Here is a 25,780-nt window from a genome sequence, read left to right as displayed (position 1 = left end):
GCTGTCTCCCATAGACTCCATTTTATCCAAATAATCCAAATTTTTAAAAATGATTTCCTTTTTCTCTGTAATAATAAAACAGTAGCTTGTACTTGATTCAAACTAAGATATATTTGATCCTTATTGGAAGTAAAACAAGCCTATTGGGTTTATTTAATGTTTAAATGAATTTCTAGTAAACTTAAGGCATGAAGACCCAAATGACGGAAAGATCCGTTATCCAGAAAACCCCAGGTCCCGAGCATTCTGGATAACAGGCCCCATACCTGTACTAATTAAGGCATCCAGCTACCTGTGAGTGCAAGAATTTACACTGAGCAGATGTTCACTCATTTAATCAGGTTTAATTATTTTTGATCTAGATAATTAATGAGGTAACTGGATTTGTTAAGTGCTGCCTTGGTATTGTTCTCAATTCCAAAATGAAGTGGTTTGATCTCTATAAAAACTAGGGATGCACCGAATCCAGGATTCGGCCTTTTTCAGTAGGATTCAGATTCGGCCGAATCCTTCTGCCCAGCCGAACCGAATCCTAATTTGTATATGCAAATTAGGGGAGGGGAGGGAAATCCGTGACTTTTTGTCACAAAACAAGGAAGTAAAAAAAATTTTTCCCCTTCCCCATAAGCAAATTAGAGTTCGGATTCGGTTCGCTATTCAGCTAAATCTTTTGCGAAGGATTCGGGGGTTCGGCTGAATCTAAAATAGTGGATTCGGTGCATCCCTAATAAAAACGTTTGTCATATTAAGACTAGTAGAAATATAGCATAATAATTGCCCGTTGGCTACACTAATAAATGACCTCCTATTAAGCATACTTTCTTAAAAAAAAGAAAAACGAGTTGAAAAGTTGAAAACTGTATTTTTTGATTAACATTTCCTAAGGATTATCAGATGATGATTGAAAAAGACCACACTGAAACATATATTTAAATGCCCTTACTACAGGCTATTGCCATCTGCCAATATGGACACACGATGAACTAAAATGTAAATGGGGAATTTGGGTCCTGGCTGCAGAGCAGTCACACACAATTGCTTGTGTCTGGCATTTCATGAACATAAAAAAAACCGAGTCTCAATGCATATGCACGTCTAAAATAGGGATACAAGTATATTCAGCTGAATACATTTCTTTGTTTTAAATATATACATTACATACAGTCCCCATCTTACAGTACTTCAATACTCTGCTGTAGATTAGGAAAGTTTAAGAGAAGAATTTAAACTTCACGCCTGAGATCCTCTTCAGTTGGTGAGGAACAGGGTACTTGTTGGTTTAAATTCTTTTATTGTGCCTTAAGAACAGATTTCATTGTTATGTTTTCTCATTAGCAGTTTCCACCCAGTCTTGTCCAGTGATCTGGAACCATCAGGAAATACTTATCCATTGCTTCACAGAAGCGAGTCCGGTAGAGTTCTGGTGATACTACTGTTGCCATTTTTCCTGTTTAGAAATAATAAAAATAAACAAAATAGTACTTTTTAGATCCAATTTTAAAGTCCTACGCAGCAGTCGTCAATTATCCATATCACAACCTCAATAAGTATTGGTAAATATATTCCTAAATATTTTTTACTCTCTTTTGTTGTACTACACCCTTCACTTTATTCTAACATCATCTGGTTTTTTATATATATATATATATATATATATATATATATATATATATATATATATATATATATATATATATATATACAGCAAAAAAACCGCACACACAGGCCTTTTCAAAGGTGCAAAATCCAAAAATTATGTTTATTCCAACGTTTCGGCTATTCACTTAAGCCGTCATCAGGATGATTCCTGATGACGGCTTAAGTGAATAGCCGAAACGTTGGAATAAACATCATTTTTGGATTTTGCACCTTTGAAAAGGCCTGTGTGTGCGGTTTTTTTGCTGTATACATGTTCTGTTATAACCAGCACCTAGGCATTAACGTTTGTTTTGAGTGCACCAGTATTTGGACTGTATATATATATATATATATATATATATATATATATATATATATATATATATATATATATATATAAAAATCACCCTCAAAGGGGTAAAGTAATTAAAGACAGAACAAGGAAATTCAGACTAACTTTTTCAATACATTCTGGTCAGGGAAAAATTTCCTCATAGCAAGTGTTAGTTGAACATTTATCAAAGCAGATACATGTCAATTTGTTAAAGGGGAACTATCTCAAAAATGAAACTTCCTCATACTTAAATAAGAAACTTTCTAAATACAATTAATTAAATATTCGGTACCATTTCGGATATAATCAAGTTTATATTCACTATTCCTCTGTCAGCATCTGTTTCTTTTCATTCTGTCTTCATGCAGCAGTTGGATGTCAGATATTCATTGACAGTTAGATCCAATATATCTTATCTTTCCTAGCAGATGTATTAGAACTCTTAAATAACTGATTCCAGTACAAACAAAATCTAACAAAATAACTACCTTTTGCACAAATCTTGCATGTAGAGAGACATGATGTCTGGTGATTTTAATAGAGTGAGCTCTAATACATCTAGGCAAAAGGAGTCCCCTATAAGATATATTGGATCTAACTGTCAATGATTATCCTGTGGTTTTTAATAGCACCCCATACCCACCTCCTCATACTAATGGTGGTCCTATGCTTTTAAATATGGGCGTTGGTTTGGGCAATCTCTCTCTCTTAAAAGCCCTTATGGGCGGGGGAGGATTTAGCCTTCAGACTGAAACCAATGTTCAACACACAGTGAATACAGGTAATGCTATTATGCAGAGAACCAAGTCTTTTTATACTATGACCTGAGATAAATAAGTTAGGGACCGCCATATGGGGTTTACCTTGACGTGGTATGGTGGCTTTTCAACTTTATGATCATAATTTTGTAACTAAAAACCCCTGTTTTGTAAACACATGCACTTGCATTTATACTGAATTGCTTATGAGACAGGGGCCCAGGGAAGTGCATTGTAAGTAGCACTTCCCTTATACTTAAACATACCTTGATTTAGCCTTAAGAGTGCTTCCACAACCCCTAGATTTTGTATAATGATTATCTGACACCCAACTGCTGCATGAAAAGAGAATGAAGAGAAACAGAGAGAGGGATAGTGAAGATAAACTTGATTATTTCAGAAACAGTACCGCATGTTTAATTAATTAGATTTAGAAAACTTCTTATTTCAGTATGCTGAAGCTAATATTAAATTTGTATTTTTGCGATAGTTCTCCTTTAAAAAGTGTTTGATTTCATCCGAACAAATGAATTTTCAGTACTTGCCAGTGCTCAGCAGCAGCAATGCATGAACACCTCTCCGAATCCTTGCTCTTTAATGCAAACTGCATGCAGGCAGAAATGATTAACTATTATACAGTGAATTGTTAAATTGGAAAAATATCAGTATATTTTATAAATCATATGGATCCGTATGGATCCGTACTGCTTATAAAAACAAAAGATATTGATAAAATCAGCCATTAAATCATGGACAGAATCGTACAAGAAATATCATAGCAGTTAAACCTGGTGTGATTCAGACGGCACCTCCCGTGGGAAACAATCTTCCTATGATAGGTGCCCTTTAATTCAGATGAACTTTTGATGGCAGATTCACATTGCTAGCAGTACTAAATGTGGCACTTAAAAAAGCATTATTCTGGTTAGCCAATCTTATTTTGAAAGCCAATAATCTGTGTAGCACAATAACATAAAAATAAATTTGTAGTTCATTTTTGTTTCAAGGGAACAAGGGACTAGAAAATCACAAGTGGGAGTAAAATATTGGAAGCGTTTCCTGCCTGATGTACATTGCTCAGTTATGTATACAATACAATACACAGAAAAGAAGTAACAGGCCTGTGTTGTAAATATATTTGAAGTTTTAAGCAGCGTTCTTTCCGACAAAGGCTCAGCATGCGACTAAGATAACGGATAAGACTATTGTAAGCCTCGTCCCAATTCACACACAGCTTTTATCTAAGCTAAAAAGCCTGTTTTAAGGACAAATATATTGTGACTTTTTCAATGAACTACGCATCATTTTTTGTTTTTAGTTTGTTATACAGTCATACAGTGAATGAGATGATAATAATGGCTTACCAAGGTTATTCATAAATAAATATATATATAGCTTTTGAGGCATATTTGAAATGAAGGCTTTAATAATATCTGACAGTGTTTACGTCAACTCTTGATGCGGCATTTCTAAATATATCAGGATTTATTTATCTATACATTCACTACCATATAGAGAGGGGATCTTACTAAACTACAGTTAAAAGGCATATGCTTTTAGTGTAAATTGTTTTTATACAAGCTCTTCATGTTTTATGTTAGCGATTTTCTCTTACGGCCAGATGCTGCTGTGATGAGGACATTACAAGTAAACCAAAATTGCCGTCAATTGGTGCTCAGTGCTAATTTACCATCATATGCTTCAAAGCATACGCAAGGAATTCTTTCATTCTCTATTATTTTTAAACAAAAGCTTTTTATGTAAATTACTGGCAGCTGGATCTTGGAGGTTGTCTCCGAGTTCCCATTTATCACTGCAAAAATCACACAGGTAGGTTAAAATTAGATGTGGTAACTTGATTATAACATTTAGCTACAGATTTGAAATGAAATGTGTTTTCCTTTTAATTGCAGTTATTGGCAAATGTCACGCTGGGCAAATTTCCAGAGGCAATTATATAAAAAAGAAAGTCACCAAATAGCTAATGTACATCAGCGGTGCTAAAAGGGCACTAGAGGTTCACATTTTTGCCCATATTTTGCTATATATAGATGTACATTTAATTTTTTTGCTATCAGCAAACATCATTCCTTTTGATCCTGGCTGATCCTTAGCAGTGAAAAATAGTAACAAATCATAAGCCTATGAGCAGAAAAAAAACAGTCCTTTTCTGTGCACATTTCGCTCCACTTTGTACAGCTTTCCTATTACTTACTATAAATCCCATGGACAAAGCCACGAGTAGGAACTGTACCTCCTTCCATTGCACCTTATAACATTTTCTTTTATAGGCATCATTAGGTTAAGAAGAAATGTGCTATGTATCTGCCCTCTGATGTTTCAATTACAGTGCAAAACTGAATCTTGGTAAGCTAAACATTACCCTCTGACACATGGGCTAACTCCCCTCATATTTTAATTGCATTTTATCAACCAAACAAGTCCAGCTGCATTTGGGCTTACCCTGACCACCTAAAATCCCAGTTGATTTAACCACCATCTCACGCTTTTAGTCCCATGTGAAGGTCTGTATGTAATCCGTATGTCAGAGGGCAACAAAAACAATTATGAAACTGCCATGTTAAGGTAAAGTAAACTGCTGAAGAGGCTCTCAGAAATGAATGACTGCTACTAAATAATCACTTCCTCCCTGAAGAGACAAAAATATGAACAAGGAAATATGATGAACACGCTGGTGAACTTATCTTGGGATACTCCCCAATATATAAAAACAGAAATTTTACAACCAGCCAATGATTTTTCAACTTTAGCATTTAGGGGGTTATTTATCAAAGGTCAAATTTTTTTTCATCTAATAAATTCGAATGTGCTCACAACTCGAATGGGAGGCTATTTATGAGAAAACTTGAACGTCTAATATTCGATCGAATAGTCCAAATTTTAATCTGAATCAAATTCGAATCAAGTTTTCCTCCAAAAAAGCTTGAATGTCAGGAAGGCAATAAACCTATTGAAATTTTTCAACAGACCTCTGCCATTGACTTCTACATGAACTTGGCAGGTTTAAGGTGGCGATTATTCGAATTAGAACTGTTTCGAGGTGTGATAAATCTCCCATTCTAATTTACATTCGAGTAGGTGCTATTAAATTCAAATTTGTGAGTTTTGACACCAGAAAAATTTGAAAATTCGAATTTTCCATTTGAACTTTAATAAATCTGCCCCTCAATGCATTATAATGCATTAGGGCCAGATATATCTTCATTCCTAAAGAATTTTTAGTGGTGTATTTATCAAATGCTGACCTCTAATTTTTAGTCATTCATAAAACACATTTAAAAGTCTCACAGAAAGGTTTAGGTGGAGGTGGAATGTTACTGTGGTTGTTGCTCTAATTTCACACTTTGATATGTCTGCCCTTAAGAGCTTTCAAAGATTTACAAAGTGGACGCCCCTAGGCCCACTGCCATTCGTCGCCCCTGTCTCCTCCCCTTTATTCATGCAAATGTTCTTTATCTGGACTGAAGCAATAGGGATTGGCGCATGGGAAATTTAAAAAATGATTGTATGTCCTGTGCTCAGTGTTTTTGAACCAATGTGGGTGTGGTTGGGCAGCATGCCGCCCCTTAAAATCCTGCTGCCCTAGGCCCGGGCCTAGGTGGCCTTCAATTCCGGGCCTGTTCATTATAATGAATTAAATTCATTATAAATTAAAGTTGAAAAATCAATCAATCAAAAAAAGTTTTTTGAATGATGTGTTGCTAAGGGGACATTTGGGGGCAATGGTTAATCACAAAGGGAAGGAAAGTATCTCCTTATGTGGGAAATTCAAAATGTGTTGTAAAATCAAGAAGCTAGGTAGGATTAATCATAGATTTGGTAAAATAAACAATATTGGACTACAAATCAAAAAGGTATCACATTTCACTAAATGCCCCCTGCGACTATGTGGCAAGATGATAAATAAATTCAAACAGCAGATATTGGAGCATATCCAGAACATTAATTCAAACAGCAGATATTGGAGCATATCCAGAACATTAATTCAAACAGCAGATATTGGAGCATATCCAGAACATTAACAATGTGACAAGGTGAAGAGTCTCAAAAAAACTGGCATATGTAGTATGTCATTTCCATGAATACCACAGAGGATATTTTACTGGTTTACTGGCCAAGAGATAATCTCATATACCAATATACATTGGGGGCCATATTGATCAAGCCCTACTGAAGCAGAAGTGAGATTGGATTCTCACAATGTTTTGTTATTATAATCACATTCTGTCCTTTTCAGGAATATTTCATCCCCTGGTTTATATCTTTAAGTTAACTGTCTTGAATGCTACCCATGGAAATTCCTCTGTATCCAATTATAATGCACCATCTTGCACGACTCACGAAAGGCAAAAGCTACATATATGACACAGAAGCAAAAAGGAAACTAGACCTTATAAACAACGTGTGTCAAGGTTTATATACTACAATCTAAATGTATATTATTATTATATAATGAAGATGAAGACCTGACCATGAACATAGCTGTGTGTATACATCATTGCATGTATATGTCCTGGAGGTGACTAATTGAATTTGGCTCCCATAAGTCTATTTGTCTCAGTCAGGGAGGAGTTAATGACTCATGGCAGGAGTCTCATTAATCATTAATCTACTGGGATTCTAGTCAGGTACATGTTGTATGCTCTTAATATTCAATGGAAAGGAACACTATAAGCCTTGGTTTTTATCAGAGCAATAATACACAATAATAAAATCTGAATAATCTTGAATAATTAATTCACATTACTGTGATTACCAGTGTGTGTTCAACATATAAATATTTATACTGCTTAGAGCTGACAGAGTGTGAGGTTTGTGGGATAGCAATTTCACCTGTTTTAGCAACACAACATTAGAAAAAAATTATTTTTTTAATTTATCAGTCAAAAAAAAAAATGGTTGCTTTTATTTATTAACCACAGATCTTACATGCCTACTCCTTTATTTTCTTCGGGGAACATGGAACATACAGTATGTGCTGTTAAAAAATATACATTCAGATTTTTAGTGGACAGTTACATCAAATACTTTGGTGAGCCCTGCAACCAGAGGTCCCCAACCTGTGCTGTAGTTGTCAACTTGGTAGCCTCTATGTGGACTGGCAGCCTACAGGAAGCTCTGTTTGGCAGTACACATGGTTTTTATGCAACTAAAGCTTTCCTTCAGACCAGGAATTCAAAAATAAGGACTGCTTTGAGGTCACTGGGAGCAACACCCAAGGGGTTGGAGAGCAACATGTTGCTCATGAGCAACTGGTTGGGAAACACTCACCGTGACAATGTATTACAGCTAACTGCTTCAAAATAACTGACTGCAACATGAAAAAAATATGGCAATTACTTGATTATTACTGAAATGATACAGTATATGTTATTTGGGATGCTGAATCCATGGGCTGGAACATTACGTTTACATACAAAATACAGCATTTCTAGCGGTCTATTTTAAATAACCATCTGGTATCAAGGGTCACAGTTTGTTTTATGATTTTCCCCTGCTGGGTAGTTCAAGCCTCTCCTTTTTTTGTGTAGATGATTTGAATATCAATGATAAGATACCAAAAATACACTTCATTTGGGCACATGTCAGTAAAATGCCAAATTAATGTATTTGTTTTATGAAACAGGAAAAAAAGTAATCTGGGACTCACCAATAATTCCAACAACAAGCTCATCAGTTGTGCCATCACAACCCGCTAGTAGAGAGTAATCTATTATGAGGTGGCTTGAGAGAAAGTGAGAGCCGCTGTGTATGGAAGCTCTCAGGACAGATTTACAGTATGACTTTATATACAATGGACTGTCCCGCACCATTTTCAATAAGTTTCCGTCCAACAAGACCACATCACAGCTTTCCTTTCCAGTGTCTGTTTTAACATCCGATCCTTCAGGTCAAATACCTAGAACAGAATAACATAAACGTAAGAATAATGTAGCATCTATCTGCTATACATCGATACGTCTCATTTAATTAGTGAAATAATAGATGGGCCAAATAACAAGACCCTGTGTAGTGCCACATTCAATTTTTGATTTGAAAAATTCCACATCACAACAAAAAAGCTATTAGTTCTTTACCAATGCATGAGGATTACTAAAGAGACACTTTAAATCATAAATGTTTCCTTTGTATGTGTTTTATTAAAAGTTTAATGATCATTATTTCCTTTCAGCTATCAAAGAACTACCATCTTTTCTTACAGTTATACAGAAAATTCCACCATCTCTGCCCAATTGTCCTTATCTACTCCCCTAACAATAATCCAGAAGAGGGTTTGACACAGCACCAATTCAAAAACAAAGACTCACATTCTATCATTCTGTTTGAATTGATAAATGGCTTGAACTGCTGTTTTTTTGTTTAAGGAACAAGTAGTGCATCTGGCTCTGGCATTTAGCTAGGCGAGACACTGGTCACTGCTACATCACTGGCCATACACATAGCCATATCAGTGGTCAATCTGGACCTCCAAACCAATTTAGTAGTTGATCGAACCCTGTATAAGGGTTAACACAAAAGAATCTGGGTCACATGAGAACTGCATCAGCCTATTGATAGAGTCCTCTCCTGATGGGCTTAGATTAGCCGCTACTATGACCTTGCCAAAGAAGCAGATCTATTTGTGCAAGGTCAGCTTTACTTTAATGTAGTCTATAAACCTGAACACTTATAAGGTATGTCGGTAAGAAGAGAGGAGTTAGGAGTGTCACACAGCTTATGAATTATTGTACCATTCACATGCCCAGAAAAAAGGTGTTTAATTATTGCATGTAATTTAGTAAGGATTTTGAAAATTCACATGTTTCAAAATAACAAACAAGGCATACATATAGAAGCTGGAGAAAGAAAGGCTATTTGTTTTATCCAACACCAGAAAAAAGTTTGATGACATCAGAACATAAATCACAACTGGACATTTTTTAGTGTTTGCAATACTATTGCCTACCTGAGCCATTTTTCTGCCATAAAAAAGATTTTCCATGACCAGAAGATCCAACTTTTTCTCTGTATTGTTTTGAGAATTCTTGTAACCAATTCTACACTCCTAGAATCTTAGCTAAAGCTGCAGGTCTCTAAAATGCATTTAAAGGAAAAAAAATAATTATACTGCAAAAATAGTTGTAATATAGTCTAAAAACATTATAAAGGGAAGTGACCTAAATGTCACCCTCACTCAATAGGCAGTTAACATGCTATGGAATTTAATGGGAAGTTGTAGATGTAGCAGTATCCTAGAACTTAACTATAAGATATTGACTAAGTAGTACAATACAACTTCTAGACTCCATAAAATGTTCCCCAACAACTCCTGTGAGTGCGGTCTCTTCAAATGATTTATATATATATATATATATATATATATATATATATATATATATATATATATATATATATATATCACTTGAAGAGGCCGCACTCACAGATGAGATTTTTAAAAGATCTGATCCTCATCGTGAGACCACGATTTTCTCGGAATGATGGTACGATCGTACAAATTGACTAAAAAGACCAATTCGCCAGGAAAACAAAGGGGAGCTGCATGCTTGGCCCTGCAAACATAGATAGATTGCACTGGGACTGACAAAGATTTTTTGACCTGGCCGATCAATTTCCTAACAGATGTCGGCCGAAAAATCGTAAGATGTACGATCATTCGTATCCCAAAAAGTATAGAACATGGGCACACTCCACATAATGCTTCTGCAGACAATCTTTTGAAGAAAACTTCTTTTATTAATCAGATCCCAGCAAACGTTTCGGGGACGTGCCCCTTTATCCAGTGCACTGGATGAAGGGGGCATGTCCCCGAAACGTTTGCTGGGATCTCATTAATAAAAGAAGTTTTCTTCAAAAGATTGTCTGCAGAAGCATTATGTGGAGTGTGCCCATGTTCTATAATTTTTGGAATTTGAGGAGGCTTTTTGTTTGCAGCAGGGCCTACGTGGAGCACCTCCTTTGAGTTATAAAATAGTCTTTCATACGAAACAATTAATTGCGGGGAATGAGTTTACAAGTTTGGATCATTCGTATCCCACTAACCGCACGATAATTTCGATGGATTGGGCGGACTTCCCTACAATCGGTCGTTCGGCAAAAAGAATTGTCGCGTCTATGGGGGGCTTAATTCAATTTATCCCCCCATGTAAAAGAGGGGGTGATCGGGTCTTGGCGCTGAAAAGGGCTGAAGTCAAGTGGATAGATAGATTAAAAACCCTGTCTCCACAGGGACTTAATGAAGACTTTGATCCTTATTTATTTTTGTAGGTGTTTATTGGCCAGGTTACGTGCATTTCATATGTAGTTCTTTATATACACTGTACAAATACATTGTTATATATGGGAGATGTTGCCATGTATACTCTTAAGATACATTTTTGTTACAATGCGCAGCTGTTAGCAAGTAGAGGGCGGGGGGCTGTTATTCACTTTACACTTGTGTCCAAAACTTTTAAACATTATAAAACAAGCAGGATTATTTTTCAATGAACTGATGACATTGGGCACTATGAACTGTCTTAGGACAATGTCCCACTAAACGCTTTTCAGCTGCATATTTCCTGTTGGCTTCCCTTCAGATGAGCATTTATGATTGCTTTTTGTTCAGAAAATATTCTCATATTTGCATTTCTGTACATTTCTCATCAAGTTATCACTGATGAGTGAAAAACAGAAAAGTTTTAAAATGGTTCTCCTAGTGATAGAAAACTCTTTTTTTTTAGGCCACTTCAGGTCCTCTTCTGGCAACTCAAGGGTGTATTTCTTGCACCAAATGTATTGGAGTGATTGGGTGTTTTTTTCTCTTTTGCTGTTAAATGGTTGGATTCCCTTTAATAATGTGAACTTGGGTTGTTCAATTCTGGGTCCAGCTATTGGGTCTAGAAGCAAATTCACAAACTTAATTTGGGCTACCTCTAAAATGGTCCCAATTTAGGCCCTACATTTGATAGGACTGGCCCTGGGTCTATTTTAAATCTATTTTAGTAGGGATCAAGTAGAAGGCACTGTTTTATTATTACAGAGAACAGGGAAATCAGATTTATATAGTGGGCAACCCTAGGCCCACTGCCGTTTGTCTCCCCTTTATTCATGCAAATTTTCATCATCGGGACCGGTGCAATGGGGAAACTTAACAAACTATTGTATCTCCTGCGGATCCCTAGTGTTTTTGAACTAATGTGGGTGTGGTTAGGCAGCATGCCACCCCCTAAAATCCTGCCACCCTCAGCCTAGGCCTTGGTGGCCTTTACACAAATCTGGGCCTGAGGTTAGTGCAGAAGAATATGAAAAAGGTGGCTTAGAAACCTTTAAGTGAAAATCTGATGTTGCCAGTTCTGAAATTTTGTAAAGTTCATAAATAGATGCAGAACCATACTCATGTAGCTCCAAATGGGGATTGCCGAACGGCTTCTTCTGCTTATCTACTCCATCAGTGTCATCTTAAGGAAGAATAGAAGATGCAGGTTTAAAAACGTGCACTGGTATTTTTTTCAGCAAACAGCTAAGAATGGCCCAGTTTCCTATTTTAAAAAAAAAAAAGTTAGCTTTTAAAGTTACATGTGCTCTATGTGAGCTTGCAATTGTTACACAACAGAGCTATTTATTGGAAAACATTTGTAAAAGTTATACTGTAAGGATACCTGGCGGTCTAGTGGGGCGGCAGGGACGCGTGGTGCTTCCCGTGAGGGGACATCTGCTGCCTTTTTCCTAGCTTCTGTTCGTTCTGGTTTCATACTCAAGTCTTTTTATTCACAAGCATTGTCAGATGTCATCGGGCATGCCGTGAAATTCAAATAATTAAAGGCATCACAACCGAATTTCCATCACCCAATGTAGGGTTATTGTTAGTCTCTGGATGTTCTTATTGTCTGGTTTCTTGTTCTTGACCCTTGCCTTTCCCTGACCTCTGCTGATTCGCTGCCTGCACCGACCTTGCCTATTACTGACCATTCCTCTGGATCCTGACTTTGTACCGCGTTACTGATTGGTTTGACCCTGGCATGTGTCTTTCACTACGCTTCTGGTTCCTCAGCTCATCATACATGAACTCTTCAGCTCTTTATTTACTTATATATGATTTTTATAGACATATCTTGCAAAACATAAACACAAGTTTTCACTCTTTTATAAATATGCCCCCTATATAATCCTATACAAGCAAATAGAGAACTATGAAATTTGCCCCTGATGTTCAGTGCTAACTTTTGCTAAACAGACCCCCAGTTTGTTTCAAGAAACCTTTTACATCTGTGAAAGTGTGATTTTTGCCCAGTAATTCAGATGCCTAAAGGAGAACGAAAACAGCATAAAAAGAATGTGCCAAAATGATCACTATGAACCCCCCTGAAATGACAAAACAAAAACAATCTCTTTATCTTTCACATAAAGCTTGAGCTTGCAGCTGCCATCTTCATTAGCCATGTGTCACTCCCCTTTTTTGTGTCAACCAAAATGTGCATGCACTGAATATCATCCTTTGGTGCAGAGATCACATCTCTATGGAAACTATACGCAATCATTTCAGTTGGAGCTGCAGATAGTGGACCCAAACATCATCAATGAACACAGAAGTGCAGTAACTACACTGCGCATGTGCAGGGCTTGGGGACATGCAAATGTGTGAGCTCTGATAAACAAATTTTCTTTCAAGTGAAGGCTGTTGGGTATTTTCAGGCATGTTGTCAATAATTTTTCATTGCAGTCTGTTTTACGTACAAAGTCGATGTCAGGCAGTGTTAAGGCAAGGACATGTACACATACTGCCTATTGCATTAATTCGAATTATGTTTTAGAGTTTCATGGTACTTTAAGGGTTATATAAAGTGTCAATATTACATACAGGATCAATGGAATCAAAAGAAGTTTCAGATTTCATATGAACCTATCAGGTATGAAATAAAAAAATGAACCCTAAAAAGTGGTTGTGAAGTTAAAGGGATACTGTCCTGGGAAAACATGTTTTTTTCCCAAATGCCTTTTTTAATAGTGCTGCTCCAGCAGACTTCTGCACTGAAATCTGTTTTTCAAAAGAGCAAACTAATTTTTTTATATTTCATTTTGAAATCTGACATGGGGCTAGACATACTGTCAGTTTCCCAGGTGCCCCCAGTCATGTGACGTGTGCTCTGATAAACTTCAGTCACTCTTTACCGCTGCATTGCAAGTTGGAGTGATATCACCACCCCCCAACAGCCCATCAGCAGAACAATGGGAAGGTAATCAGATAACAACTCCCTGGTAGATATAAGAACAGCACTCAATAGTAAAAATCCATGTCCCACTGTGACTCCTTCAGTTACATTGAGTATGAGAAACAATAGCCTGCCTGAAAGCAGTTTCATCCTAAAGTGCTAGCTCTTTCTGGTTAGGAATGAAATTTTACATGGTAGAGTGAAATATTTGCAATGTAAATTTAGGAACAAAAACTACACCATAAAATCATGCCAGAGTCTTTTTGAATATCGTATTGTTTTACTGAAAAGATTTAGAAAGCAAAACAGTCTGAAATGGTCACATATGCTGCAAAATTTGTGTTACTTGTTCTTGTTCTGACAACAGGAGCCCTTACTCCATAGTTATTACTAGTATCATTAATCAAACCTTAGGCATAGGAGCAAGAACAATCCATCAAAGCCAAATTGATTTTCTAAATTGAATACAAGCAGATGAAACATTTCTATAATACTGCAATATAAAGGAGAAAAGAGCAATCCTAGAATTGATCTATACATTAGTTGTTATTTATATTATAGGTTATTATCTGTCTGGTAAAAAAAAAGGCTGCTTGAACAGCACTGCTGAAAATTGAATTTTGTTGCATTTTGAGCAAAATGCACATAAAAAATGAAACCCTAAACTTAACTAAATTAAATGTAGTAGTATACAAATACATTTAAATTCATCAGTTTGTTTTTTATATCTGTTATATAAAACTTTTATTGATCCATAATTGGGGAGAGACTGTATTGCGTGACAAAATTGTATTTATTTATATACTGCGGCCCACAAAAAATGTGCTTTTTATAGGGAATAAACACAAAGAGGGGACAAACAATTATTAATTAGTAGTCAGAATCACTACTTAAGAGCTAGAGGTCTCAATACACAGTTGGAATTAGGTCCCTGCCCAAATGCTAAACAACTAATTTTAAATTAATTTAGAAGACTCCAGGAAGAAGGGTGCCCCTGCAGTATCTCTCTGAATGAAATACTGATTAGCATGAGAAAAGCATTCCGTGCCTGTTTTCAATCTACTAAAAACAACCAAAGAGGTCACACTTCAGCATGCCAATTAAGAAATGAACTGAAGTACTGTACACCTGGCCTGGCCAAGTTAACCAATTCAGCAGTTTTATCTGAGGCTGCAGTCATACAAATGGCACAAAGTTCAGCATTAAACAAAACTCCCGCTACATAAGGACAGCTCTTGGTCAGAAGAGCATTGCATTCCGGATTATTTAGTAAACTAAATAAGACACATTAAGGGGCAGATTTATAAAGGGTCAAATAGTAAATTCGAATTTGGCTTTTGGTCAAAACAGTCAAATTGTGAATTATCCAAACTTGATTCAAATTTTTATTTGAATTTCGTGATTTATCAAACCTGGGGATAATTCGAATTCGACTATTCACCACCTAAAACCTGCCAAGGTCCAGTGATGCATTTGAAGATGTTAATTCAACTTCATTCGAGTTTATTCTAATTCGATTTTAATTAGATTTGAGTTTTCGGGTCGGTAATATTCGTTCAAGTTTTAGATATTCGATTTTCTTCTTAAAGGGGTTGTTCACCTTCCAAACACTTTTTTCAATTCAGTTGTTTTTAGATTGTTCCCCAGAAATAAAGACTTTTTTCAATTACTTTCCATTATTTATTTTTTACGTTTTTTCCAAAATCTAAATTTAAAGTAGAATGTTCGTGTCTCTGGTGTTTGAGTCTGGCAGCTCAGTAATTCAGGCGCAGACTCTAAACTGTTACAATTTTACATTTAGTTGATCCATTTCTCAGCAGCATCTCTGGAGTATTAGCAACTATTGTATCAATTCTAACAGCTGCCTGTAATGAAACCCAGAGATTCTGCTCAGCAGGGACAAATAAGAAATGTATCAGCTAAATGTATCAATTTAGAACAGTTTACAGAATCGGCGACCCCCCCTCCCAGAGCTGCTTCAGAAGGAGAGAAATTACACTTTACACTTCAATATTCGAAAAACCGTCACACATAGAAAATAGAAAGTCATTGGAAAAAGTCATTATTTCTGGTGATCTATCTGAAACCAACTAGTTGTTTGAAGGTGAACCACTCCTTTAAATAAACTCCCAATCAATTTTCGAGTATATTTGAATTTATTAGAGTTTAAAAAAGACTCATATGAATTTGAAATTCGACCTTTGATAAATGGGCCTCTAGGAGTTGGCTTGTTTTTGATACAAAACCTTGTGATTCTGTTGCTTGGCTTTCAGCACCCTCTCTGCCAGTCTGGCCTACTTGGTAATAGGCTATTGAACCTTGCCACTTTTTACTTGCAGAGTTTTTTTCTGGCGACCTTTCGTGGTTTTATTCTTTAATAAATGGTGATTATTTGACCAAACTTTAAGTTTAAAGTTGAATGTTCCAGTCTCTAGTGTTTGAGTCTGGCAGCTCAGTGATCCAGGAGCATTCTGAACTGTTACCATGATACAATTACGTTTGATACAATTACATTTCTCAGAAGCATCTGTGGAATATTAGTTATTATAACTATAATTATATATTAAATATTATATCAATTCTAACAGCTGTCTTTAATGAAACTCAGGGATTCTGCTCAGCAGGGACAAAGATAAAGAACGTATCAGCTAATTTATCATTTAGAACAGTTAAAGGAACAGTGCAGAGTAAAAATAAAAACTGGATAAATAGATAGGCTGTGCAAAATAAAAAAATGTTTCTAATATAGTTAGTTAGGCAAAAATGTAATGTATAAAGGCTGGAGTGACTGGATGTTTAAAGGAGAAGGAAAGTCATCCTGCACTTGGGGGTGCCAAATGTTGGGTGCTGTTATGTTAAAGTAGAAGGAAAGTCATCCTGCACTTCATGGTGTCAAATATTAGGCACCAACAAGTGATTGTATTGACATACCTGACCCGGGGTTATACCAGTGAGCACCACGGAGAGCTTCTCTTCCATCTACCACTTTCTTTGCACGGCTGCACATGCGCAGTAGAACTAAAATCTGAACTTTAACTAAAAAGTCGGCTATTTCGTTCAACTGCGCATGCGTTTGCCCCGAGAAATTTGAAGCAAGAAGACACCAGAAGAGGATTGCTCCATGGTGCTCACTGGTATAACCCTGGGCTGGTGCAGTTTTCTGCTGATAGGAGCACTGGCCCGGGGTTTCAGGTAAGTCAATACAATCACTTGGGGGTGCCTAACATTTGACACCATGAAGTGCAGGATGCCTTTCCTTCTACTTTAACATAACAGCACTCAACTTTCAGCTCTCTAACTCTGAGTTAGTCAGCGACTTGAAGGGGGGCCACATGGGACATAACTGTTCAGTGAGTTTGCAATTGATCCTCAGCATTCAGCTCCATGTTTCCCCACTCAAGTCACTGATTGGTAACTGCTTGGTCACCAGGGTAACCAGTCAGTGGAAAACAAGTTGTGTTGCGTTATGTTACTCCAGTCTTTATACATTACATTTTTGCCTAACTATATTAGAAATATTTTTCATTTTGCACAGCCTATCTATTTACCCAGTTTTTATTTTTATACTGAACTATTCCTTTAAAGAGTCAGTGACCCCCCCCCCCTCACAGAGCTGCTTTAGCTCTAACTGGCCATGTAAGAGACTTGACAGCAATTTGAATCTCCCAATTTCCGGCATGCTGCTTCTTAAAATGCCTGCCCACAAATTTGAACCCGCTTGTGCTATACTCCACTTCCACCAGGCATTAGAAAACAAGTCCTAGAATATGACTTAAAGAAAGATTCAGCAAAGGCTGAGTATACACTGGTATAAAACTGACTACAAAAATCATGAGCGGACAGATGACAACTTGTTTGAATAAAACTTAATCCAAAATTCTCAAGTTGCTTTACCATTAATGTCAATGTAACCCGTATTCTGTGCTCATCAGCACTTAAGAAAATTCAAGCAACAACGAGCCAAAAATGAGAAAAAAACTAAAAAAAATGCTTCTTGACAGGCAAAATCCACCAAAGAAAATTAAGCTTTTTCCAAGACCAGTAATACCAAAAATGAAAAGGTTCTGCAATTAAATGTCAGTTTCTCTGCAATGGTTGAATCTGTGTATTTGCTTTAAACATATTACTACAGTTTATATAAATTACCTTCTATCTAGTCATAAGGGAAGCCATTAAAGCTGAAAATGGGCTACAGGCACACACATTTAACAGATAACATATTAGCTGTGTAGAATACATGGGAGTCAAATAACCTTCACAGCTCTGCTATGCACTGTAGAATCTTGAGCTTTCTGGACAGGAAAATTGTTGCCAGGAAATAGTGTATTTGTGTGTTCCTTGGTGTTCCTTTAACTTAAATTAGCTGTATCTTTAGAGGACAGGACACAAACATGAATTCCACAATGCTCCATTGCATACAGTGGATCAGGTGGGATTTTCTTTAGACAGCAGATAAAATATTACAGCAATTATACTGCAACAGAAATTGGGATTCAAATGATTAATCATTTTTGGTGTGACTGACCCTTACCACTGCATGTCATAAAGCATGGCAACACCCACATATATATGAATAATGGCAACACCCACTCATATATATGAATAATTATACGTACAGAAACTACACTCTGTACACATTATAAGTTATGATCATGTATTTAACAATTAACATTTTTTTCTTTTGAAGAAAAATGCATGAAAGACAATAAACTAAGAAAACCCGAATATATTTTACCTATTAGAAAGGCCAACAGACTTGCTGAAATAACTGCATGCTAACAAAAAAAGATCTATAGCTTAAAATGCAGTAACTCTAAATGCTATTCTTTCCTGGCATTATTTCTTTCAACATGACCATCCATATCTATCCATGGATATCCTTTGCTAAAGTGGCTTGAATATAATCTATAAACAAAATGTGTACTGATCAATAGGACATGTTGCATGATAACATTTCAAGAATATATTCATGACAGCAGGAAGGTTAACAAATAAATCACACATTAATCCAACAGCAGCATACTGTAATGTGATTAATATGTTGTAGTGAAACTGCCCAATTGTGTTTTCATTTTAAATTGAAAGAAGCATCAGGTAATATAAAGAAATGTCTCTTCTAAATCCACACTAAAACTATATATATGTGTATAGGATCTATTATCTAGAATGCTTGGAACCTGGGGTTTTCTGGAAAAGGGATCTTTCTGTAATAACTTTTCTGCTAAATTTTGCCTGCAATATGGATTCATGCAATTTAGTTAGCATCAAATAAAAGGTACTGTTATATTATAATGGAGGAAAAAGGAAATCATTTTTATTTAAAAATTAGAATTATTTGATTAAAATGTAGTCTAAGGGAGATAAGGGCTAAGGGATCCCATACTTGTATCTTGTTATATTTACTTTTAGTTTCAGTTTCTTGTAATAATTTCATAGATAACTAATTTTTCTTATTGCTAATCATTAAAAATATGTATATACATACAATAACTATACAATACACACACACAAAACAGATATCCAAGAATATAGGCCTCTTATGATTCACAAAACATCACTATGTTTTCATCAATTCTTTAATCTCAAGAATGCATAATAAATGCCTGCATTGAAAATGGACAATGGCTTCCATAGAGTATTAAGATATTGATTTAAAAGACAAACAAATTGTGCAGTTAAGTGCTTCCTCAAAAGCCAGAAAAACTCTTAGATGAAGAAATAGCTGAAAAATAAAAACCTTCACAGCTGCTGGTGGTGTCCATTTCAGTGGTGCTCAGTGCTTCAAAGGTACCAGCTACGACTGATCAGAGGCAAGATCAGGAGGGCTTTGTATCTCGGGGTGGGAGGAGCCTGTGGAGCTCTGAGATAAGGTTGTCATAAAGTGATCTTCTGTCAAACACAAAAAACAGCATTATATACAGTAACGGGGTCAGATTTCTTTTTAAACAAGTTTATCCCCCCCAAAAAAAAACATATTAGGACAATTAAAATGAAACAAGGGAAAAACACAAGTACCTTTAATGCACTGATGAATGCACAGGCCATAAACCTCAAACTTAAGTTGAATTATTTTCAAAATATAAGAATATTTCATAGGTCAACAGGAATTATTGAAAATACAAGTATGCTACTATTGTTGATATCCCCAGGGCACCTCCCAAATTCTGTCATGATTTTTATTGCTAATTACACTGCACCCAACAAGTGTATTTTTTTTAGTTGTAATATTGGTGTGTAGGCAGCCCTTCTCAGGTCAATTTGCCTGGTCATGTGCTTTCAGAAAGGGCCAGCACCTCAGGATGGAACTGCTTTCTGGCAGGCTGTTGTTTCTCCTACTCAATGTTAAAGGAGTCGCAGTGGGACATGGATTTTTACTATTGAGTGCTGTTCTTATATCTACCAGGGAGCTGTTGTCTGGTTACCTTCCCATTGTTCTGCTGATGGGCTGCTGGAGGGGGGAGGAAGAAGGAAGGCAGTGCAGCAGTAAAGAGTGACTGAAGTTTAGCAGAGCACAAGTCACATGACTGGGGGCATCTGAGAAACAGACAATACATCTAACCCCATGTCAGACTTCAAAATTAAATATGAAATATACTGTATCTGTTTGTTCTATTGAAAAACAGATTTCAGTGCAGAAGCCTGCTGGAGCACCACTATTAACTGATGCATTTTGAAATGAACAACCAAGGAGCAAATGTTTTGCTAAAAATGTACACATTCAAAAGAAGTCATAAATAGGTACCTAAAAATATGGAAAATTTTAACAAATTATAGGCTAAAGACAAAGGGATCACTATTGTAGCCACACTGTAAGGTATGGGACTTTTATGCCAGAAATCTTGGGATCTGGGGTTTTCTGAATAAGGGATCTTTCCGTAATTTGGATCTCCATGGGGGGGGTATTTACTAAAATGCATTTTTTTTTTGTATAATTTAAAAAGATAAAACGTCCCAACTACCAAACCGGAATCCCCTTAATTTACCAATAAATCTCCTAAAAATAATTGCAAAAAAAAAAAGTGTGTCAATTCAAATTGTGTAACTTTAAAAAAAAACATGTTACAATAGTTAAAGGTACCATCTTCCATCGACTTCTACATGATTTCAACAGGTTTTAGCTGGAGTATTTTCAGATTTGGATTTTTAGCAGCTTCAGAGCATAATACATATCTAAAAAAAAATCTTCCTCAAAAAATTTGATTTGAACTATATTAAACCTCAAATTTTACTGCTCAAGTTTTTAAACAGACTCCTAAGTCTACTAAAAATAATTTAAGCATTAAAACAACCAAATAGGATTGATTTTTCACAAATATGGATTCATGCGACTTAGTAAGGATGAAGTATAGTACAAAGTACTGGTTTATTATTACAGAGAAAAAGGAATTAATTTCTAAATATATTATTTGACTGAAATGGAGTCTATGGGAAATGGCCTTTCTGTAATTCTAGAGCTTCCTGGTTAACTGGTTTCTTAAATAACAGATCCCATACTAATAAACAAAAATGTATTTGTGGTGTGCCAATCAATGTTTCTCTTTCACACAAAACACACAAGGGCAAAACAGGTTCCCATAATGCACTGACCCCAAGTGAGTTGCACCTGCCACTGACACACTGTCACTTACTCAAAATAATTTTTTTTAGCATTTCCTGTTAACCTAAAACACAATCCCTAAGCCATTGTTAGCTAGCTACCCTTTGAGATGAACTGTTTTAAAGATACATTTACTTCCTTTGCACTGGGAAAACTATTTTTAAAATACTTGCCTAAAATACTTATACCCAAGGTATGCCTATTTGGCATTGTGGATGAAATTGTCTTTGAATCCGCAACACTTGTCCTTACCCGAACCTTATTGTTTTATGCTAGGAAAGGAATCCTCCTTCAATGGATGTTACATTCTCCCCCAACACCCACCAGATGGTTCAACCTACTTAGGGTTAGCCCACACAAGCAGATTCGGGGGGATTAGTTGCCCCAGCGACAAATCTCCTGTTCTTCTGGGAGACAATCACCCTGAACTGTGTTCCCCCTGCCCTCCACTGGATAAAATGAAAATCGACTGAGGGAAGGCACATGCGGCTCTTCGTTTTCCGAAGTCGCCAGAATTTTGCCTTGCGTGTGCCTTCCCCCAGGCGATTTTCATTTCAGCTGATACAACTCACCTATACACTGCAAGGGGGTGCCCCCATAAATATGACAAGGTATGGGGAGAATGGATTGAGGCTATAGACTATTACTATATGAACACCCCTATGAAAGCATACCCTATTCCCTACACTGAGAACCCCATGGTCCTCTCCCTTCTCTAGCAGGCGATGGGACACCATCTCGAGTAGGTAGCTACTCTTTTACAAATCACTTTGCATGTGCAGCCATGAGAAGACAGAAGAAGCAGGACAATCACTCCATTGTGCTCGTTGGCAGAACCGCAGTCCGGTGCAGGTTTCTGCGGAATGGAGCACCGCCCAGGGTGTCGGGTAAGTAAATTTCCTTCTCCTTTAAGGAACTCTGTCTGTAAACTTCAATGGCAGATTCTGTGGCCCAGCAAAGAAAGCTGATTAACTTACCTGTAATAATAAGCACTGTAAACGATGCCTGCTATGCCTACCCTTTACATATATTTTGACTGTGAACACAAATTCCATCAACAAGTGGTATCTGCCATCAAACTGCCATCTATTTCCAGTATCAGAGAAGATATTGAACATCAAACACCGTAAGTGCCAAACATCAAACTGCCAATAATCCTTTCCTTACAGGAGAACCAACATTTAGTTAAATGCTTCTTGAAATAGAATACTGTGAATTATGCATTATAATCCACGTCCAACACAATATAACAGATATAAGAAGGCTACATAAATTCTATAGCATATACTTTTATAGTACAGTATAATTACTATCATAACCTGCAAATAAACCAACACCATGTAATAGTTTCACAAATATATAGTATTCATGGAATAGAGCAAATATGAGAATCTGTACTTTAACTCCCATCAGATTCCCGATCACTGCTCTCTGTATCTCAGTTTCATTCATTGTGATTCTAGTTTTATCCTGGAAAAAACAAGGTCTGTTCTAGCACATACTGTATATACACTCATCAAAAGTATCTAGCACTGTAACATTCTGCCATATCCATGAAAGGATCAAATGCATTTTTGAATTCTGAGATGTATCAAGTAGCATCCTGTGACTGAAACTTTATTTTGAGCTTTCATCTTCCTATTGCATCTATTCTACCCCTTTGTGTTTTTCTTTTTACAAAGAAACTAAGGAAGCTATTAAATGTGACAACCTTGTTACATATCAGAAAATAAAGTTGAGTATCAGGTATGTCAAGATTGCTGCAAAATGTCCTAGAGATTCTGCCAGGGCACAAACTGATAGAAGTGAAGTTTGACAAGGTAAGTATCTTTATGTTGCTGGTACTTTGGTTTATCAATACTTTATATATGATGGAACATAATGGCAAGTGTATGATGGAACTAATATCAATAAGGGCAGACTTGAAACCATTTTACTTACTGAAGAAACTCAAGACTGTAATAAGCTGTGTCTGCATAGGCCAGTAATATACTGCAATGCGCTCCAGGGTCCATGCCAATTAAAACGTTAACCGCTTCACTGCTTAAGCAAGGAGCAGTTTACTGAAGAGGGGGGTCACCGTCATGATACAGGAATTGTGTATTTAAATATGAAAAATGAGGGAAACATCTAATCTTGAAAAAAAATCTGAGACAGTAATGGCAATAACAAACAGAGAACTGGAGACTGTAAGAAAATAAATTGTGATTGAGTTAGGAAACAGATGACACAAGTATTAAGATAAGTGCGAGTAAAAAAGCCTCTTGGGAATAGTTTGTTCCAAGGACAATAAAACAATGAAAGGACATTTTGTACGCTCAGATTTAACCACTTGATTGTAATGGGATTTCATACCAAGTTGCTTAGTGTGCTTTACATTTATACATGAACTGCACATACATGTATTAATTGCACATACCTGACAATGATTTGTAGTCACAACCTCAATACGGTTATCGAGATACAAAAGTAATTTGTAGGGGCATTTTCTGCTGAACCTCTGCTATATAAATACTTCTCTAAAAGGGGGTAATGATAATAACAAAACAGTTATGTTTCAGTTCTCCCTCTCAACCACTTACAGGTTACAGGCAGCAACATTAACAGATTTCTACTCTTAAAGGAAAACTATACCCCCAAATGAACACTTAAGCAACAGATAGTTTACATCATATTAAGTGGCATATTAAAGAATCTTACCAAACTGGAATATATATTTAAGTAAATCTTGCCCTTTTACATCTCTTGCCTTGAGCCACCATTTCGTGATGGTCTGTGTGCTGCCTCAGAGATCAAAAGACAGAACTCTGTCTGTTAATTGGCTCATGTGACCTAACAAGTATAGTTTGTCGGTTTGTTTGTGTGCACAGTGAATTGTAGGATCCCAGGGGGCGGCCCTTATTTTTTAAAATGGCAATTTTCTATTTATGATTACCCCATCGCTCATAATACTAAAATAGTATATTATTATGAAAATGGTTTAATTACATGAAGCAGCGTTTTGCATATGAGCTGTTTTATGCAATATATTTTTATAGAGACCTACACTGTTTGGGGGGTATAGTTTTCCTTTAAAGGTACTGAGTAATAAGGCAAATCAGGGTGTTCTGTCATCCAATCATTGTGCAGCTTGGTGATGGGTAGGTGAAAAATGCCACAGAAATCAGTAATGTGGGAATTGGAGGCAACAGTAATTTAAAATGCACTAGTTAAGTCACCTCTGGATATTGCTCAGGAGACAAAGTACTTGGAATTTCAATGTTTACACTGCCGTAAAGGAGAAGTTAGTTTTCTAATTTATTTGGACAGCTACTTTGTATGTTTGTGCTAATAAAATGGGGTGCTTAAAATGGAATTAAAAACACCAGCGTTTAAAACAGAAGGGGTTTAAAACAAGCATATAATGTAAAACGTTTGAGATTTGCCAAAATTTAAGAGGTGGGCAGCAAGCTGCCAAATTAAGTTCAATGCTAATTAATGCAAGGTTATGCACTTTGGTAGAAATAATATAAATGTCAGTTAAACACTAAATGGCAGTGTGTTGGAGGTTTCCTTAACTAAGTAAGATTTGGGGATTTTGTGGACAATAAACTATGTAACTCTCAGTGGCTACTAAAGAGCATAAAAAATACTGTTTTGCATAAATAAAAGGCATCATTGAGGGATGAAAATGTAATTTTGCCTTTTTATATGTCCATGGTAAGGCCACCTCTTAATGAGCTGGAGAGACTGCAGAGGTATGCAATTATACTGGTAAGAGGAATTAAAGAATTAATAAGGAAAGACTGTCAAGGTTGGTGTTGTTTACTCTGGAGAAAAGGCATGATTACTCTTTACAAGTACCTTACAGAAAATTATAGTCAGAGAGTGGGGGATATTTTTCCCCTGAAAAATATCAAAAAACAAGAGGCCACCCCTATAAACTTGAGAAATTGAATGAAGGAGATTCTTTATGGTGAGAGCAATAATATTGTGGAATGCCCTGTTTGTTGATGTTAGGATATGAATGCTATTAATACCTTTAAATGGCTTAGATGATTTCTTAATCAAACATAATATTCAAGGCTACTGTGATCTACAGGTGAAGGCCTTTATCAACATTCTCATTTTAGTGGTTTTAGAGGTTTTTGAAATGACAACTAAACTCTTAAACTGTGAATGTCATGGAATTTATTTAATCACAATTTAAAAAGCATGGAAGAAAAAAAAGTCCTAAACAACATTTGCCATTTTAACTATAATA

General features: G+C 36.3%; 1 pseudogene; it reads right to left on the bottom strand.

The window, feature by feature from the left end:
• Positions 1–1,303: 1,303 nt before the first annotated feature.
• Positions 1,304–25,780, bottom strand: part of LOC108702294 — a 58,742-nt pseudogene continuing 34,265 nt past the window's right edge.

This window comes from Xenopus laevis, chromosome 9_10S (genome assembly GCF_017654675.1).
Source record: "Xenopus laevis strain J_2021 chromosome 9_10S, Xenopus_laevis_v10.1, whole genome shotgun sequence".
Taxonomy (NCBI): domain Eukaryota; kingdom Metazoa; phylum Chordata; class Amphibia; order Anura; family Pipidae; genus Xenopus; species Xenopus laevis.
This window is presented reverse-complemented; position numbering and strand designations above follow the sequence as displayed.